We start from the raw sequence: 6,000 nt of genomic DNA, 5'->3' as shown, positions 1-6,000 counted from the left end.
AAGAAAAATGGAAGAATCGCTCTGCTTGATTTTTAGACTTTGGGCTGCGTTGATCAGCACTATGGTGGTATTGGCAGAGGAACGCACATACGGTTCCACGGATCCAGAAATAGCCCCACACAAGTATGACCAATTTTTGTTCATTTGTTTGTTTTATTTTTGACAAAGGGATACGAGTCATTTGGGGGAGAAAGGATAGTTTTTGGAACCGAGGGTGCTGGAGTAACTGGATGGCTATCTGTAGGCAAAAAAAAAAAAAAACAACAACAAAGCAAGCCTCAAGCCAAACCTCTCTGTACAAAAATAAACTCAAAATGGTTCTTAGATTTACTGTGAAACATAAAACTGTAAAATTTGAGATGATAACATAAGGGACAATCTCTAAGACCTAGGGTCTGGTTGAAGAGTTCTTAGACATGATGCCAAAAGCATGATCCATAAAAGAAAAAATTGTATTACTGGACTTCATAAAAACCCTGTTAAGAGGATGGGGAAATAAGCTATAAGCTGGTAAAAACATTTACAAACCACGTATCTGACAAAAGACTCATATTTAGAATATATATTTTATTTATTTATGTATTTGCATGAATGGGAGAGGGGCAGAAGGAGAGAGAGAACGAATCTTAAGCAGGCTCCATGCTCAGCGAGGAGCCTGATGGAGGGCTTGATCCCTGGACCCTGGGATCATGACCTGAGCTGAAATCAATAGTCAGATGCTTAACTGAGTGAGCCACCCCACTTAGGCTCCCATAGAATATATGTTTCTTTTTTTTAAGTTTATTTATTTTTAAGAGAGAGAGAGAGAGAACATGGGGGAGAGGGAGAGAGAGAATCTCAAGGAAGCTCAGCACTGTGAGCACAGAGCCCAATGCGGGGTTTGATCCCACGAACTGTGGGATCATGACCTGTGCCGAGATCAAGAGTCTGAAGCTTACTCCATTGACCACCTAGATGCCCCTATAGATTTCATTTTCTAAGTGTTAATTGCTGATACATAGAAATGCTAATGATCTTTGTTTACTTTTCTTGTGTCTTCTTTCCTTGATTAATTAACTTACTAGTTTGAATAGCTATTTTGTAGATTCCTAATGGGTTTTTTTATTTACACAATCATGACACTGAGAATAAAAACAGTTCACTTCTTTCTTGCTAACAATTTTGTCTTTGATTTATTTATTTATTTATTTTTTTATATTGCTGCCAAAAGCATCCAGTATAATGTTGAAAAGAATTCTTGAGAATGGAGATTACTGCCTCATTCCTGAGCTTAGGGAGAAATCCTTTGCTCTCATTATATTACACTTATAATGTAATAGCTATTCTTTTGGGTAGATGCTTAGGATTTTTACATCCATGTTCATGAGGGCTACAGGTCTTTTGTTTTCTTATAACTGAAAAAATTTTTGGTACCAGGGTAACATTGATTTCATAAAAATGGGTTGAGAAGTGTTCCTGCTATTTTCTAAAAGAATCATATATGACTTCTGTTATTTATTCCTTATATGTTTGATAGAATTCATCAGTGAAATAATCTTGGCCTGGAAGTTTGTTTGTGGGAAGGTTTGAATTATGAATTGAATTAAAAAAAATTTTATTTTCATGTATATTTATTTTTAAGAGAGACAGCAACAGAATGCGAGTGGGTTGGGGCAGAGAGAGAGGGAGGCACAGAATCGGAAGCAGCTCCAGGCTCTGAGCTGTCAACACAGAGCCTGAGGCGAGGCTTGAACTCACGAGCTGTGAGATCATGACCTGAGCTGAAGTCAGATGCTCAACTGACTGTGCCACCCGGGCACCCCTGAATTATCAGTTGAATTTCTTAAATAGATGTAGAACTATTTAGACTTTATTTTTCTTGTTAGTTTTGGTAATTAAAAAAATTTTTTTAAACGTTTATTTGTTGTTGAGAGACAGAGAGAGACAGAACGTGAGCAGGGGAGGGGCAGAGAGAGAGGGAGACACAGAATCCGAAGCAGCTCCAGGCTCCAGGCCGTCAGCACAGAGTGCGATGTGGGGCTCGACTCACAAACCGCGAGATCATGACCTGAGCTGAAGTGAGTCGCTTAACTGACTGAGCCACTCAGGCACCCCAGTTTTGGTAATTTTTATGTTTCAAGGAATGTTTCCATTTTATATAAATGGTCAGATATATCGACATATACATTAGGATTGCTACATCTTTTTGATGAACTGACACCTTTACCGTCAGGAAATCTCCCTCTTCATCCCTGTTGATGTTCCTTGTTCTGAAGTTTGCTTTTCCTGATATTAATACTGCCATTTCAGTTTTCTTTTAACATCTGTATGTCTATCTTTCTCCATCCTTTCACTTTTAAACTATCTGTGTCTTTACATTTAAAATGGGTTTCTTATGGAGCGTATATAGTTGTGTTTTGGTCTTTCTTAAAATATGATCTAATAATGTCTACGTTTTAATTGGAGTGTTTGGAACATTTACATTTACTATAAATACTATGGTTGAGTTTAAATCTCACACCTTGCTATTTTTCTATCTGCTCTTTGTAATCTTTTGCATTAATTTAGTAACTTAAAAACGTTTTTTTTTTTAAGTTTATTTTGTGAGAGAGAGAGAGAGAGAGAGAGAGAGAGAGAAAACAAGGAAGGGGCAGAGAGAGAGGGAGAGAGAGAATCCCAAGCTGACTCCGCACTACCAGCACAGAACTTGACGTGGGACTCAGTCCCACGAACCAAGAGAGCCGAAATCAAGTTGGACACTTAACCAACTGAGCCACCCAGGCGCCCCAAATTTAGTAACTTTTAAAAGTCTATTTGAGGGGCACCTGGCTGGATCAATCCGTAGAGCATGGAACTCTTGTTCTCAGAGTCATGAATTTGAGCCCAATGTTGGTTGTAGACTTTACTTTATTTTATTTTTATTTTTATTTTTTTTAAATTTTTTTTTCAACGTTTTTTATTTATTTTTGGGACAGAGAGAGACAGAGCATGAACTGGGGAGGGGCAGAGAGAGAGGGAGACACAGAATCGGAAACAGGCTCCAGGCTCCGAGCCATCAGCCCAGAGCCTGACGCGGGGCTCGAACCCACGGACCGCGAGATCGTGACCTGGCTGAAGTCGGACGCTTAACCGACTGCGCCACCCAGGCGCCCCTGTAGACTTTACTTTAAAAAACATGAGAAAGGGGCACCAAGGTGGCTCAGTCAGTTAAGTGTCCAACTCTTGGTTTCGGCTCAGGTCATGATCTCTTGGTTTTGTCTGAGCACAGAGCCCACTTGGGATTCTCTCTCTTTCCCTCTCTTTCCGCCCCTCCCCTGCTCGTGCTGTCCCTGTTTCTCTCAAAACAAATAATAATAACTTTAAAAAAATACATGAAAAAAAAGTCCATTTGAAAAAGTCTATTTATCTTTATATTTAAAGGTTATTTTCGTTAGTTTTAGAAATCTAGGCTTAAACCTGTACATTATTTTTTTAAATGTTGATTTTTGAGAGAGAGAGAGAAAGAGAGAGAGAGTGAGCAAGCAGGGGAGACGCAGAGAGAGAGGAAACAGAGAATCCGAAGCAGGCTCCAGGCTCTGAGCTGTCAGCACAGAGCCTGACGCGGGGCTCAAACCCACAAACCGCGAGATCATAACCTGAGCTGAAGTTGGACACTTAACTGAGCCACCCAAGAGCCCCTATTTATTTATCTTGAGAGAGACAGAGAGCAAGAGAGAGAATCCCAAGCAGGCTCCGGGCTGTCAGCACAGAGCCTGACCAGGGCTCAAAGTCACGAAACCATGAGATCATGATCTGAGCAGAAATCGAGAGTCAGACGCTTAATGCTTAACTGACTGAACCACCCAGGCACCCTCTTCTGACTGTTTCTGGCATTTTTTTTTTTCTTTATTACTCATGGCTTTTTAGCAGTTTTGCTATTATGTGCCTTGGTTTTATTTTCTATGTGTTTATCCTGTTTAGGGTTCATTGAGCTTCTTGGATCTGTGAACTTATGCTTTTTTCATCAAATATGCAAATTTTTCTGTCATTTTTTTCAAAAACGATTTTTCCTGGGGAGCTTGGGTGACTCAGTTGGTTAAGCATCTGACTTTGGCTCAGGTCATGATCTCGCGGTTCCTGGTTTTGAGCCCTGCGTCGGGCTCTGTGCTGACAGCTCAGAGCCTGAAGCCTGCTTCGGATTCGGTGTCTCCCTCTATCTGTCCCCCCCCTGCTCACACTCTGTGTTTTTTTCTCTCTCCCCCTCTCTCCCAAAAAAAAAAAAAAAAAAAATTTTTTTTTCCCTATCCCCTTTTCTGGAACTTTAATTACACATATGCTTGATAGTGTTCTACAGAGGCTAGAAATACTGAAATACTGTTCAGTATTTTCGGTCTTTTTTCTCTCCTTTACATTTTAGACGGTTTGTATCGTTGTACCTTCTAATTCACCAATCATAATTTTCTGTGATCTTAAATCTTTTGTTAAACCCATTCATTACCTTTCCACTCCAGACACGGTGTTTTTCATCTCTGGAAGGGCCATCTGTTGGCATGAGTGCCCCCCCCGCCCCCCGCCGGCTCCCCGCTCAGGACAGCACCCAAGTACTTGTTCTGTGTGTGTGTGTCCGATCCGATCGTACACTCCTTCTGTGGTGTGTCTTTTTTCTTCCTTTCCTCGACCACCTGGTAGTCCTGAGGATCGAGGGTACTGTTCTGTGCCTCGTATTCCAGGATGTCACCATCTACTGCTTCATTTCCTGTGGTTCTCATCACCAGGCCATATATGGAAAATCGTGCCTACCCTGTTGTTTTTGCCCCAAGGACGCAGCCGTCTTTCCCCTTCCTTTTGGCGGTGCTGTTCTGTCGGCCTCTGTTGCATGTGTGAACTAGGAGGAAGGACTAGCATTCACGGCCAGAAATCTTGCCATCACAGGTAGTAATATATAGTTGGCTCCTTTTTGGCTAATTGATTGACAGCATCCAGGAAGGAAAGAGAAAAATAGTATATGAGTCAGGGCTTTACAGTTTGCAGCATAGTTTCATTAACATGATTTTATGTAATCTTTTTATTGTGATGAACTATACAGAACACAAAATTTACCATTTTAGCCATTTTTAAGTGTACAGTTCAGTGGCATCAGGCACATTCACGTTGTCGCACAACCCAAACTGAACTCCGTACCCATTACACAATAATCTCCCAGTCCCGTGTCCCCAACGCCTGGCCATCACCGTCCTATTTGCCATCTCTATGAATTTGACTAGTTGGGTACCTCACACAGTGGAAGCATAGAATATTGGCCCTTTTGTGTCTAGTTTATTTCACTTGGCATCATGTCTTCATGGTTCGTCTATGGCGTAGCATTTGTCGATTTTCCTTTCTTTTTAAGGAATAATATTCCACTGTATGGATATACCCCGTTTTCTTTATCCATTACATCCATTGATGGACGCATGGGCTGTTTCCACCTCTTGGCTATTGTGAATAATGCATAATGCTGCCATGGACACGGGTGTCCAAATATTTGTTCAAGTCCCTGCCTTTAATTCTTTAGTGTATCTACTCAGAATTGGAATTCTTGGCTAATAGGATAATGTTATGTCTAATTTTTGAGGAACTGCTATCCCGTCTCCACAGTTGCCGTACCATTTTACGTCCCCACCACCAACACGCAAGAGTTCTGGTCTCTGCACCTCCTCACCGGTACTCATTTATCTTTACAGCTGCTTGGTGAGGAGTGTGGACAACTTTCTCTCCATTTCACAGCTGAGACCATTGAGGTCGAGTTACTTGCCTAAGGTTACAGACTGGTGAGTTGTCTCCATAGTCATTAGTCTAAACCTTTTGATTTTTTTAAATGTTTATTTTTGAGAGAGAGAGAGAGAAAGAGAGAGAGAGAGAGGGAGGGAGACCTTGAGTGGGGGAGGGGCAGTGAGAGGGGGACAGAGGATCTGAAGTGGGCTCTGTGCTGTCAGAGCAGAGCCCAATGCGAGTCTCGAACTCATGAACCGTGAGATCGTGATCTGAGCCGAAGTCAGATGC

Source organism: Panthera uncia, chromosome B4 (assembly GCF_023721935.1).
Source record: "Panthera uncia isolate 11264 chromosome B4, Puncia_PCG_1.0, whole genome shotgun sequence".
Lineage (NCBI taxonomy): Eukaryota > Metazoa > Chordata > Mammalia > Carnivora > Felidae > Panthera > Panthera uncia.
Note: the sequence above shows the minus strand (reverse complement) of the source record.